Here is a 15,330-nt window from a genome sequence, read left to right on the forward strand (position 1 = left end):
GCAAGGTTTTTCATCACAGATTAGTTTAGCAGCTTCTTAAAACATCACTCCAGAGTTTACTCCAAGCAACAATTCATGGATTTATCCTGAAATTTCTCAAATAATGCCACGAGTATTCTCATTAGGATTTTTCCTACCAAATCGTTGAAGGATTCCTGCGAGAAATAGTCCATGATTATCTGTTATCATTTCTGCTTTTTATGCAACTTCAAGCATTTCGCCAGCAATTTCAGAAAAATTTCTATAAAAAAATCATTAATAAATTTATTCTGAGGTTTCGCTAATAAGTCCTCCATGCATTTCACAGGAATTCCTATTGGTGTTTGTCCAGGAATTTCAACAAAAATCCCTGCAGAATAGTGTTTATTAAACCGATGAATCCAGACGGGAAAACTCTGGAATTTGTAATGTTCAACTTGTAATGAAAATTGATATAAACGAACAGAGAAAGTTTGATGAATTGTTAGATATATCTCCGAAGTATCCTAGAGGAACTTCAGAAGGAATCCTTAGAGAAATATGTAGGGGAAACTTTTGTGAAATCCGTAAAATTAAATATTGTATAATATCATTACATACTAAAAGCGTAAGTTTATACAGCCAATGTTAAGTTTTAACACAAAAAATCCGGGGGCAAACTGATCACTATTTAACAACTTTTTGTTATATTTTATTTTAGGATTCAAATAGTGGTAAGCTAATTTTGACAAAATCAGTACTTCATTGATCTTTATCAGTTTATGTAATCGATTTTTTTTATTATACAACATTTAAAATTTCATAAGATTAGATACAATACCAAAAATTAAGAAGGACATACTGGTACGAAATTGATCACGATACAACAAAGCAGGGCTTAGAATTAAAAAAAAATATACATTTCTACTAAATTTGGGTCCCTTTAATCTAAAAATGACGGTAAAGTTCTTATAACACGTCTATTTTATCATTTTATCTCAAAATTAAACTTTGTAAATCTGCATAATACGCCTAAATGTAGACAATCTCCCGTAAAATAAGCAGGTTATTCGAGAAGGAACGTTTTTATGAGCTAGAAACTATGTTTGTAACAAAGCTGTATGAATTCAAAAATGAGCTCAAGATTTCACACTTGAGCTTACATAACATTTTCAACATTCAAAGTTTTCATGTATGCTTAGCACTAGCAACTTATTTAGTTTCGACATTTCTGGTAGAATTTGACCTTAATAAAAAATTAAATACAGTCAACTCTCCCTTACTCGATATTGAAGGGACCATCGAGTTAGGGAGGTATCGAGTTACAGAACACAAAACCAATGCAACTGCGATCCAAGGGACCATCGAGTTAGCCATGAAAACCAACTTTTACTATGGTTCTCTAACTCGATATCGAGATACGGAATATCAGTAAGGGAGAGATAACTGTACTTCAAAATCATCATTGGACATCTATAAACTAGTTAAACATGGAATATGGTGACGAAACATAACTAATACATCCTTGGAAGGAAATACTATTTGGTACCGACCTGATCAAATTCACCCCAGTGATCAATTTGTCTCTGGATTACAGTAATACAGTACTACATTATCTTTTTCTGATTTTTGTATATTTAAGAAACTAATACTGGTTTTGTATTGTATAGTGTGTAGTAATTTCTTGTCCCCGCTGCCAGATTCTTCAACGATGTTTGAAATAAATCCTGACGAAATCACTAACTATGATAAGTGAAATTACCGTAAAAATACGTGAAGTAACTCATCAAGGAATTTATTTATTCATTCAAATAGGAAGATTTTTCAATTTTTTGTAGGGTTTCTGGCAGGAAAAATGGAAAAATTTTAAATGAATTTTGAAAATCTCCATATGCTCTTGAATAAATAGTCGCTACAACCATTTGGATGGATCGCTAAAACCGTCTTGGAGAATTATTTTCACAAATTCAAGGAGCAATATCAGAAGGAATCTTTGCAGGAATTCCTGTCCTGAGAAATCTAAAAAAAAATCCTGCATGTATTTCCTACTTCTTTCCTAATGATTCTTAGTTTCCTACTATAAGAGACTTTCTTTCTTTCTTATTATGTGTTGAGGTCTTATCGACTGGTGATTTTGCCCTCGCTAAATGGTAAAAGGTCTGAGAACAAATTTATTCCGGAATCCTATCAGATATTTTTTTATAAACTCTGGGATAAAAAATCTTCAGGGTATTGTTCTTAACAGAACACATTTGTTTTCTTAATCAAGTACTTTAAGGTTCATCTTAGAAGCTATCTCCAAGGGTTTGTCTAGAAATTTCTCATTCTGTTTCCCTTTGGATTCCTCCAGGAATTACACCTGGAATACCTCTAAGGATATCGTGTAAGGTTATTGAAGATTTTTCTTAAATTATATCATCCAATTCACTCTATTAATTGCTCCCTCTCTTTAGAGACTTCTCAGGAGAACTTCAGAGATCATTCTTAGAAATTATCGTGAAAACCCTCTGCTGAAATCGTTAAGAATCCTCTGAAGGAATTCATAACGGAATCGCTGTAAGGATTCTTCGATTCAGTGCCCCAAGTAAATTATGGAAGAATGTTAAAAACTATATCTGTAAGATGTTTCAAAAATATTCTTTTAGAAATTCCCATTAACTTCGAGGAGAGAATGCCGCAAAGAATTTCTGAAGAAATTTCCAGAATAAGGAAAGAATAATTTCCAGAAAGAATCCTTTTTTGGTAAAAGATCCTGATGGCGTTCTTAAGTATCTTCCTGGATAGATTATGTTTTAAGTTGCTAGTAGTCTTAGTCAAATCCTTGAAAGATTATTGTAGGAATACTTTATAAAAGAAGTCCTGATAAAATTTTCATATTTCAGGAATGTCTAAATAATATTTGTGTAAAATTCTATTACAAATCCAGAATTTATTTGGCCTGGGTTCATAGAAGAACTTCTTTCAAGAATATTTGTAATAATTCTTGGTGAATTGGCTCAGAAACTCTGAAAAATTGAAATTTCTGGAGGAACTCTGAACAAATTTCTATGGAGGCCAGTGGTTGAAATGTTCGAAGCACCTCATGAGTGTTAACCAATGCAAAACACACATGACTGACTCGCGAACAAGCTTTAGTGTGAGTAAGTTCGCACCCGCCTGATCGGGAGAGCATACCAAAAGTAATAGCAAAAAGTTCGCGAGCATTTACTCGCTAGTAATCGAACAAAGCGTGAATTGTTACGGTTTTGAAAGACAAATAAATTGTATATCCATCACATCGACAGTAAACTACCAGTTTATAGTCAAAACTCTTGAAAACCGTATAATTCGGAGGGAAAATAGCCTTTTTCCCAAAAGCGCAATTGACTATGAACTGCTCCGAACACGTTCAGGAATCACTTTAGCTTCGTTTACTCGCGAACAGGACAGATGCGAGTAAATCATTACTGTTCATGTCATTACCCGTCTAGAAAAATATAACAAGTTTGCAACATATTGTGTTATAACGTTATGAACATTTTCTATAACAGGATGTGATAGAAATTAGATGCAGGATAATACTAAAATTATTCTATTCATATCCAAAAAGTGACATGTTTTCTTACAATTTAATTAAACTACTGCAATTTTATTGTTGGCCTAGGCTCATGGCTCATGAGAGAACTTCCTATAGGAATTCTTGTAACAGGTCTTGGTGAAATTTCGCAGAAAACTCTGAAAGACTGAAATTTCTAAAAAAAAAAACTCTGGAAGGTTCCTTGATGTTATGGAGACGAGTCTATGTAGGTATTCATGTGATTATTCAAAGTAGAATCTCAGTAAAATCATTAAAGGCATTTAAAAGATATCTTCCAAATTACTCAAGATATCGTAAAATAATTCCGCTTGGGACTAGTTCTAGAAAGAATTCCTAAAGAAACTTCTTAAAGAATCTGTGACGGAATTATTGGAGATGCCTTTCGTAGAATTCGTAGACAGGAATTTGGATGAATCCCTTAACGAATCCTAATAAGTTTCAAAGAAATCTTTGCTAAAAGCTTGAGAGGGAATTTCTGGAAATTTGTTTTGAAGAATTTTTGGCTTTTATTCTTTCTTGACATATATTCAATAGTTATTCTGTTTCATTATTGTATGGTCTCAACTATATGAAATTGTTACGTGATAAATTTTTCATCAATGGTTGGTGCATTCGCATGAAAAGTCTGATATTTTATTTTTAAATGCTTAGAACACAACCTTAAAACTTATTTTGAAGCAATTGAAACGTTTTTCAATATCCTCAGGGCTGAATTTTTGACATTATGCTAGTGTTGAGCACCTACGATATATGGTAGGTGTCAAGTCTGATACCATTCAATAAGGGTTGACTCCTTCCTATACGCTTATCAATTAGAGTTTTCAAACTTAGCATGGGCTGTAGGACAAAATCGACGCATGCTTCAACAGTCGAGAGTTGCTCTGGCTACAACTGGAATTTTTGGTCAGTTGAATACGTACTTAAGGGAGTTGCAATGACCTTTCCTTTTTCTTGGCATGAACATGGTAACATAGAATTCTCGATATGAATGTGGTAGACATGTTATGTTCTTTGTTATAAGGGATGAACCTGGGAATAAACTCAAGAATGTTTGGATAACGACATGATCGAGTTTATTTTAGTTTTTATAAGACTGTCGACTCCGTCATATTTTGCGCATAATATTTTATCCCTGAAACTCCATAGCATTGTACATATTATAACAAACAGCTATTGATTAGGTCCTGTTTCAAGAGGTAAAGGAAGAGGTCCAGCAAAAATTAGTAATTTACTGGAAATTTTGGAATATCCATACAATTAGTATGGAAGAGGGAAGAGGGCTGGAATGCCTGACAATTCGAGAAACTATTGATACTAGACGTTTCCATCCAAAATTTGTTGGGATCTTGATCTTTGAGCAGACACCTCTTCTCCACATGCAGACCAAAAGGTTAATTAAATGTCTTATACCAACATAATAATCAGCTAATAACTCTATAAAAAAGTTTCTAACCAAAAAGTTCTAATTTATTGATGCTTGTTCTAGAGTTTGTACACTTTTGTGAAGTTGATTAATTTATTTAGATTTTCTGTTGACATTTGAGTGCTTTTTAGTTGGAATATTTTCCACCTAGCGAACTTCCAATCATGAGTTGTGTTTGATCCTTCGACTTTGACGCTTGCTCCTGCGGGAGCCGGCGATGAGGGCAGGATCAAACATGTTGCGCGTCGGTCGAGTGAAAGTGAAAAAAAAAACCGCGATCGCTTAGTTGTGTTTGATCCTTCGACCTTAATAATTCGGCATAATTTTTCTCTACATAGATATTGTTCATATCAAATGAAAATATTATATTTGCATATAAGCATGTTTATACCTCACAAATAATTATTTATCATGGTCTAATCGCTTATCAAAGTGAATCCTGTGACCCAACGATCCTCCCCATTAACAAACATCCTTCCCAGTAACCTTTGTGGAGATGCAGAGGCAAACACGGTCTCCAAATAGCAAAGGTCACACACTAACATTCCTTCCACCAATCCCACCTGACTGCAAGGACGTGGCCGGCACCGTTATTGACCATGTATAAATAGAGGCACTGAATTATGCACACTGAAGAAGATTATGCCCAATCCCTGCCGAACTTCTAGTTGATTCTTTGTGCATTTTCACTGACTTCGGTCAATCACGGAATAGCAACCATTGATATGTGTAGTCAGTCTAAGCTAAGCTTTTGTGAAGTTGATTAATTTATTTATTATTTTTTCTACTCAACCTAGAACTAAAGTTTATTTTAGTGTCAGCCTATCCGTAATCTTACGCAAAGCTAAAAGGCGAAGGTGACGCTGTTCTAGAATGGCGATTAGTGCAATCCCAGTCAAAGTTGGTAGTTATATCTTTAGGAAGAAAATTCCCACAATCATTTCACTCATAAGATTTTGGCAATTCAAAGCACAGCATTTAATCGCTAATCGGATGTGATCAAAAATGCAAAAAATGTACCTTGGCAAAAAAGCTCTCAGTTGATAACTGCGGAAGTGTTTAGAACACTAAGCTGAGAAGAAGGCTCTTTCTCAGTTAGTCAACCATGGTTGCAAATCAGTTGATTCTGATTGTTTGAGTTCGCCAGGAAGACAATGCCTCATTTGATATACACGGAAACCTCCATAACTCGACATTGGAGTTTAAGAACTGAAATTTACTTGAAGGACCTTTGCGATAAACGCACAGCTATTTAGCAATACCAAGCAGAGGGTCGTGGGTCCGAATCTCACCGGTCAATGATCTTTTCGTAATGTAAATTTTATCGATTCCCAGGGCATAGAGTATTTTTGTGCTTGCCACACGATATACAAATGCAAAAATGAACAATTGGCAAAATCTATCTCTCAGTTAATAACGTTGTACTTATTCGTATAGAGGATGGAAGACATCATAATGTTTTTCATGGTATTCTCATATCTAGTAAAACGTGATATGATTTGCGTATGACCCCCAAAAGTTCTGGCTCTTAAGGAGATGGATTAAGAATATTTATAGTGAAAGTCCTGCGAATTTGACTGTAATAATTGCTACAAAAAACTTTTTAAACCGTTACAAAAACAAATGTAACAGTTCTTAATGGCATTTCTGAATAAATGGTTTCTTAAAAATATCTATGGTCAACCCTGTATATCTTCTGAAAGAAATTGCCGTGAGCACACCTGGAAGTAATTCTTAAGAAATTTTTGGAACATCCATAGATAATTATCAGAAGATTATTAAAGAATCTTTGGATGAAATACTCGATTAATCTTATATCAGTCGCATCGTATTATACACACATTATACTATCGATTTCTTAACGTGTCACTCTTGATATAATCAATTGAAGCATTGCTGAATCTCTTTCCTTTTTCCTTATTCTGCTTGTATGGAATCCTGATGCAAAATTTTACAAGCTCAAAAGAAACATTCAGAGACTATAACAGGTTCAACAGGCTCTTCAAGAATTTCGTCTCAGATTTCCAGAGGAAAAGCTTCAGGAATTATCATAGTATTTTTATGTAGAATACTTTTAGCGATCCTACAGCGATCGCTCCCGGATGTTTTTCTAGAGATTTTTCTATCAATTCTTCCAGAAGTTATTCCAGCGATTTTTCGAGGGATGCTTAGAAGAATTTCTCTAGAATTCGCTCTTGGAATCCCATGAGAACTCCTAAGCTACTAGCTCTAGTAGTTTCCTCAGATATTACTTTGATTTTTTTTTCCAAAACTATCCTAGAATTTCCTCCAGATATTTTTTCACTAATCCTTCAACCGAATTCTCCAATTGTTACTTTAGCAGATCTTCCAAAGTTTCTACAGAATTTCTTCCAAGGAAATCCTTAAAGCTTCATTGCAGAGTGTTCAAAAAAAAAGTTAAGGATGAACTTCCTTAAGAGTCCAGGATTTATTACGAAGATCCTTTTTGATTAAGGTTGACTTTAAAACATACACAAGTTTTATTAGAGGTTAACCTAGTTAGAGGTTACCTCTCTTTCTTTAGGAATGCCTCATGGATTTCTTTTTTTTCAGGAAAATTTTCTTTACATTTCCCTGGAGACCTTCCTAAAAAACAAATATAGAAAAAAAAAACTTTCGAGACTTACTTGAGAAAATCTCAGAGAATTACTGGATAAATTTTTGTAGAAATCCTAAAATAAATCTCTGGAGCAATTGCTGAAGGTATTATTAAGGAAATCCTTAGTAGAAATCTTATAGAAATCCTAGAAAACAATTTTAGAGTAAATCACCAAAAATTTCTGGAGAAGTTATTGACTGGATTTTAGAAGACGTTTTGATCGGTAATCTTAAAGGATATTCCGGGGAAATCCATGGATGAATCATTGGATAAAATCTTGGAAGGGTCAGGACTTTCATGAAAACATATCTCAAAGAATCTTTGGAGGAATTCAGATGGTTTCTGAAATAATCTTTCATTTCTGTGGTTCTCCTTGGAAAATTTTTTCTAGGAAATGAGCGGACAAATCAACTGCAAACATCATTGAAACGCTAGGAAACAGTAGAATTCCATCAACTCAACTCAATTAAAAACTGACCAAAATATCACCCATTTGCGTTTGAGCCATTCCAATATTGAAGCTTTCAATTTTCAATCCAAGGTTAAAATTTTTCCAACATTTGTCCTACCCATGGTTTCGAACGTGGACGCGCCTCTGATACCAAGTTAAGGTTTTGGCTACTGAACAATACCTAATTATGGTATGATACCAAAATATGGTAAGCATAGATCATTTCGAGTTTCATTTATTCCTCATCTGGTTGTTGGATGTAACACCAGAATAAAGAAAAACAGAAATGCTTTGGAAATTTGTTTGAGATAAAACATAGTATCTATTATTATCATAAAATTTTGTTACATGACTTTATGACACACTCATCGATATGGAGGTTTTACTGTATTGCAAAAAAAAATTTAAATATTTTTTTCGGAAACAGATCGCTGCTTCCAATCATAATCTTGATATAAAAAGTCAACACTGAAGAAGCCTGTAAGTCGCAGACGAAATAGGTATATTTGTCACAAGATAAGCAACATATAAGAGTTGGACATATACATATGCAATATTTGCTCGCCTTACTAGGTACATTAAGTATTTTATGTTTTTCTTTTGCAAAGTGAAGTGAAGTGCTAAAACTCAATAAGTTTTTTAATAGATAAAAATAGTCTAATAATTCCCCCACAGTGAAAGTGTAGATATTGATGTCCAGTATAATAGTAGAATAGTGAACGAGAGTATTGAATACATATACGTGTGGGGACGTAATGGAGTGTAATTGAAATATCTATTCATACTATTTGGATTTACTGCAATACGCAAAGCATGATTCATCAGAAAAAATATTGTGTGTCTCACACAAACTTGGACTTCGATTGATGAACACCTTGCATTGTATGATTTCCTGAACCATCGCTAGCTCAAACAAGCGTTGTCGTTTAAACATTATGAAGCATCCGTATGCATAAAAACAGAAATTTAAAGCAATTTGAACGCAAAAACCATCTGAACATTTTACACATGCAAATTTATTAGTCCATTAGCTCAAACACTATCGCCGAGATAGATCACCATGCACATGATTCAAGCGGCTAAAAACTTTTTCGTCAACATAGTTTATATGCAAATTTCCCATCCCCATACTAATGCACATTTTGTTGTTCTAATTTAAATCATAATGAAAGTCATACAAAATTACGCAATGCAAACTTACCTTTTTCCGTAGGTATTCCGTATTACTTTTCAGATCTACCAACGCCTTCAAGCTTGTGCCGCCCCAAAAGTGTGCCCGAAAACTGCTGCTCCTTTGCTCATTGCAACCGCACACTCTTCTGATGCCGTTTTGTATTAATTGAAACTTTTTCCTTTGTCCTACCCACAAAGAGGTGTGTTCGGAGAAAAGCCAATGTCTTCGAAATTGGATAGTTTATGGCTATGTTTTCACATCAAATTTGATTGCATAAACACACAAAGAACGAAAAGTTTTCCTCTCGTTTGGAGCCGTTTTTCTCTCTTTTCGCTGATTTCACATGTTCACATTATAGTTTATCCTCTTGGTTTTGCTCGGAAATTGAAAACTGTTTCCGCACTCTCACTCTCGCTCGCGTTCTTAATCTCACTAGAAACTGGAATGTTTTCGTTCGCCAGAACCAGAATGGAGATCCAGCACACAGACATTAGCCGCACTCATATAAAACAAAAAAAAACTTTTCAATCAATTATACATGCAGGTGCTTATTCCTATTAATTCCAACATGTAGATGTAAACTCATTTTCTCATAGAGAAGGAACATTCCAAAAAAGGTGCTGTGGGAATCTTGAGGTTAGACCATGGCACGATGAACACACATTTTCCACGTAATTAAAACATCCAAAATGTAAGCTGGTGGTGAATGGAAAATTTCCATTAGTGGAGATAGGTCCCTGCCCTCTTTTGTGGAAAACTTTTTCTCCTCCAACCACTTCAGGTGATTTTCAACTTTCTGTATGCCACCCACCAGCAATTTTCCGTGTGCGTTCAATACCGAAACGTCGCTCTAATGGATATTCAAATTAATACAGTTTTGGTATGCCAATAATGCTTTAGGAAATAATCACATAAAATGTTTAAAAATTTTGACGCCCTAGTTCACGTGCAACCAACGAACAGGTAGCCTCCGAGCTTGTCAACGTCAAATAAAGAACTGTGATGAAAATTCCGTGAACCAGTGAATTTCACCTTCAATTTTCGATGGCCTTCGTTCAATGTTCGGGTCTCTGGATTCGTGAACTGCTCACCAATACTCGTTCGCTCTGGAAAATGTAATTGAGGAAATTCACTTGCAATCACTGGGAGTGGGTGTTCCGTTATATTTGTTGATAAATATTTAATCCTAAAGCTATTTGCACATCTACCCAAAGTTGACTAACATTTCAGAAGTATTTTTCACACCAAAACGTGCAGTTGGTTGTCCTCTACACAAAACTACGGGTCATTATCACAATGAATCTTCACATTTTAGAACACAACTTGCGTCTGGTTGGGTGAGCTGACACGTGCGAAATGAGCTTTTCCTCATTAGGAGGGCCGGTTTATAGGAGCTTCCTTGCTTATCAATGATCGGAAAGTTTCGGGAAAATGCAAGAGGGGAAGTTAATCTCCCCTATTTTCCTCAGGCTGGGCACAGTGTGCCAATGTGAACAATGTTTTGGCTAAAATAAAGAAGGTTTCATTTGGAATGCGGCTATTACGCAGTACGTGTTGATTGTCAAATTTTCATTTTTAAACTTGGTCATTCCAATAGAAAGAATACTTAGCAATTACTTTTGTGAGAGAATATATATGGAGTAATTATTCAGTACCATCTATTACCTGTCTGTGTTTTCAACTCTTACTAAGATTTTCTGTACTGTTTGTTGTATTGTTGAATGTAATATTAATGTTGTCTGTCTATATACCCATTTTTCAGTTATATATTTTACTTTTCCTATACTGTCTATCTTTTATATTCTTTTTCTATTCTATTTGTTTATTATTCTTCTATTCACTTCTTTTTCTTTTTGTTTATTATTTTCAATTTTATTTGTCTCTTTATTGCGTATCTTTTAAAAATTTCTAGTTTTTTATCAATTGATTAAAAATTGTAGATTTTTTTTGTGTTGCTTGTTTCGGACCCTTCAAGTTTCTTTTGAAAAAAACAGTAGATTACCACAGAAGTACCGCTGTAAATGTCTTCGTTCGCTACCAATAATTATTAATCATAGCGGAAGCGGTTCTTTTCTTAGTCTGGTGGTTATTGTCCGCGGCAACAAACAAAGCCATGCTGAAGGTACAGCATCGATTCCCGGTCGGTCCAGAATCTTTTCGTAATGGAAATTTCCTGGGCATAGAGTACCAATAGAAACTTTTGCAAAGAAATCTCTCAGTTAATAACTGTGAAAGTGCTCATTGAACAATAAGCTAAGAAGCAGGCTGCCCAGGGAAGACGTAATCCCAAGAAAAACAAGAAGCGGAACGATATTTAGCAAGATGACATGTTAAAGAATTATATCGAGCAAGATTTTGTTTTTATTGTTTTATCAATCTTATTGTACTGATACCTAAGGCTACATATTTTCCAATATATATATATTTTTTTATTCTTTATTAGTATTATTTCAAACATTACATTAATTTATTATATGTAGGTGTTCTGTGTTAAAAATTTATTTATTTATTTATTTATTTATTTATTTATTTTATTATAATTTGTTTATTTATTAAAGACTGTTCATTTTATAAAGTGGACACCTTGTGCATGCTGTATCTTTTTAATTTATCAATGAAATTTCAATCGGTTTTTTGCACATCGTTCGGTACAATACTAACAATGTTGTAATAATAAAAATTCTCCAAAATAATGAAATTTGACACGAATATGGAACAACGATTGGAACGGTCGATTTTTGAAGGTTATCAAAATCAATGATTGTTAGAAATTGGCTGAAAAATTCGATAATTTATATTTTTTATTTAAAAAAAAAGGCTTGTTCTTCGAAAGCATCATCAATCAGAAGCCTGATGGAAAAAATCAAGTTATTTTTGGAGCAACAATTTTACAGATATAATAAAACTATTTTTCCCGTATATTTTTGAAGAAAAATATCTTAAATTCCAAGAGAATTGATATGAGTAGATTTTTTTGGTTAAAAGTACGTCCTGACGGAAGTGCTAATATAGTATTAATATGAAAGGTAACTTACGCTTTCATAGAGTTACTTATTAAGTCCCCACGTCACATTTAAAGCACAATAGAAACATAATTGCTTTATTCTTAGAAGACCTGTCAAAATACATTGACAAAAATTCAAATTGGCAACACTGCTGTAATAAAATCGATTTTATTTTCCACATATTATTTTCATAATATGTTATTCTGAGATTACCAATTGAAAAATTCGGAGAAAACCGTTTACAATTTTCTGCAGATCGATAAATATGCGTACATGATTTTAAAAGTATGGGACTTTTTAGTAAAACTACCATAAACAGTAAAATGTATGCTGAAGACTGTGGTTTAAACTCACGATTTAGCTTTCGTTTATACAAATATAGTTGCTTTAGTAATCCAAACTAGTTTCGAACACGCTTTTTACTTTTCTCTTTTGCTGGGAGTGAAAGGATGGTGTATCAGCAAATTTGCCCATGAATGGGTAAATCACTAAAGTTACCTAATATCAGAGAATGGTGGAATATAATTGATTTTTTTCAAAGCTTTACCTTTAGTAGAACAGTAAAGGATACAATCAAACAATTTGTTCATAAAAATTAGGATTTTTGTTATGCGAATAATAATGTTAAACTTTGACGAACAGCTCTTCTTAGGAGTTTTTGGAAAAACTATTTAGCTCTTCACCCAAAAGCATTTTCTAAGATCTTATATTTTCATAGCATTGTAGAATAACAGTTGAACGATACACAGAAAACCGATTACGAGTTTATCAATAAATAAAAAAAGATATAGCATAAATAAAGTGTCCACTTTATAAAATGAACAGTCCTTAACACTTCGTTAACAACATAATATGTTTCATTTGCAGTATCAGTTCAGAATTTTTACAGGTGAGTTGATTTCACCTGCTTATGAGAGAAAAGAATAATTTTAATGGAAAATTGCAACGATTTTGTCTAAAATTATTAATAATTTTATTCGACATTTGTTCTAATGTTTCAACATTGGATATTATATGTAACTCATTGGTACACCAGGGTGGGAGCTTCAAAATTTTCATTTTCAAAAGTTTATTTTGAATGCTCTGCAGAGCTTTCTTCCTGGTATTACAACAGCTAGTGCATATTAGAACAGCATACAACATGGGTGGCCTGAAAGTTCGTTTGAATATCAAAAGCTTGGTCTTAAGACAAAATTTCGATTTTCTATTAATAAGTGGATAAGGACATTTTATATATTTGTTACATTTGGCTTGAAAGCCCCCAATGTAATCTTTGAAAGTTAAATTTCTACCTAGCATAAGGTTTCAAATAAAGAGCTTTCGGTTTATGTGGGAATATTATTAGTTGAGTTTTGGAAGCATTAGGAGATATCTTCCATTTTTTCAAGTATGAAGAAAAAAAATATCCAAACTTTTTTGCAATCGACTACAGATGACACGCAGGCTTCGTCCTTCGGCGGAGAGGCCTGTGTCATCCGCAAACAAAGATTTCTGACATCCCTGAGGTAACTCAGGTAAGTCAGATGTGAAAATATTGTACAAAATGCTGCCTTGAGAAACACCAGTAAGTGCGTAACCAGTTGGCTACAAAGATGACTAGAGTCGGTTAAGACCAAATCAATCGTAGCAGGGTTTCTAGAAGAGGAAAACAAGAAGGGCTATCAGGGTATTGAATTAAGAAATATGCTGAAGAACACTCGTCACATAAAACTCTGCCGTTGGAATTACTTTGTGAATTATTCAATGAGCGATGTTTTGCATTAAAGTCAACAATGATAAAAATCTTGACTTATTTTGAGTCAATTTCCGCAAGTCATTTTGAAGCAAATTAACTTACTGCCCAGTGCATTGAAATGGCAAATAAGCAATTATGAAAGCATATTTACCAAGCTGTGTTTCACCGGAAAAACCCAAATTTTCAAAAACTTCCGTTTCAAATTACGAAAAAAGTTGATGTTCTATACGCAACTCCCCCATCAAGTCGATCATTACAATAAACGATAAAGTTTGGATATCTTTTTAGTTTGGATCCAGGTTTCAAATAAGTTTCAGTAATAACTGCCAACGGAAGAAAATTAGCTTATGGATGAGCATGATTATAATTTACCTGATGGGTATGATTCTTAAGCAATTGATCGTTAACTGAAAAATGAGCATTGTTTGAAATTCTCCCAGGGAAATTCCGGGAACGAAAAACATAACCATTCATCTGCCTGATACGAGTCTCGATGATTCGCTTACGCGAAGGGCAATCCCAAAAGTTAGACTTATGGTTGCCCCCGCAATTTGCGCATATAAACTTTTTCGTATCTTCCTTCACAGTACAGACGTCCTTAGCGTGAGAAGAACCTCCGCAAATCATGCATTTGGCGTGCGGCAATGTTTTGTTCCATGACCCCACTTTTGGCACCGACGGAACTGAATGGGTTTCTGAAAATTTCCTCCAGATTCCTGGAATTTTTCCCATGTCACACGGACATCGAACATAAGTCTTGATTTTTCTAAAGCTTTTTAAATAATTTAGATCACTTTTGTTAAAATGAATCAAATAATACAGTAGATTCTCGATTTTATCACTGCTCGTTTTAATAACGCTTCAATATATAACTCTCGATTTTAGCACGGTTTTCTTTTCTATTTTATCACGTCTTAATAACAGTATGAAATTCATACATTTTACATTGAAAAATGACCCTTAACAATCAATATATATCTATTAGTCCCAACGCCTACATGCTTTTTATTACATTCGCTTAATTTCTGCAACATAAATCTCAATTTTTGATGAAAATCATATAGGAGAAAGATACATTTTCATTTTATCACTCTTTGCTATATCACGCCAAAAAATTTTAGGTCCGTAATATAATCGAAAAACTACTGTATTCATAAAAAAAGTCCTTTCCATTTTTGATCTCTTTAGGTGACTTGAGAGACTTTTCAAGACGACTTTGAACAAACGTTCAGTTTTGTCGTCATAAATAAAAAAGTTGTCCTTCTTCTCTTCAAGATGTTTGAGTAGGTGTTCGCGATGTTACAGAGTTTTTGTGACAAAACGCGACAGTCTCCTTTCTTTGCGATTTGGAAGGAAACCTTGATTGCCCTAATAGAGTTCAAGATCT

General features: G+C 33.9%; 1 protein-coding gene across 4 annotated transcripts in view; it reads right to left on the reverse strand.

Annotated features, from left to right (window-relative positions):
• LOC5570306 (1-phosphatidylinositol 4,5-bisphosphate phosphodiesterase epsilon-1) overlaps positions 1-10,565 on the reverse strand; it is a 145,793-nt gene extending 135,228 nt beyond the window's left edge. The window contains exons 1-3 of one of the 4 annotated variants that reach the window (XM_021854285.1): positions 10,427-10,565; positions 10,236-10,309; positions 9,231-9,702 (exon numbers count right to left, since the gene is read on the reverse strand). The gene's annotated coding sequence lies outside the window, so the exon portion shown is untranslated. Of the gene's footprint in view, positions 1-9,230; positions 9,703-10,235 lie in introns of all 4 variants that reach the window. The other 3 variants (XM_021854288.1, XM_021854286.1, XM_021854287.1) reach the window with 3 other exon arrangements.
• Positions 10,566-15,330: the final 4,765 nt, after the last annotated feature.

Source organism: Aedes aegypti, chromosome 3 (genome assembly GCF_002204515.2).
Source record: "Aedes aegypti strain LVP_AGWG chromosome 3, AaegL5.0 Primary Assembly, whole genome shotgun sequence".
NCBI lineage: Eukaryota > Metazoa > Arthropoda > Insecta > Diptera > Culicidae > Aedes > Aedes aegypti.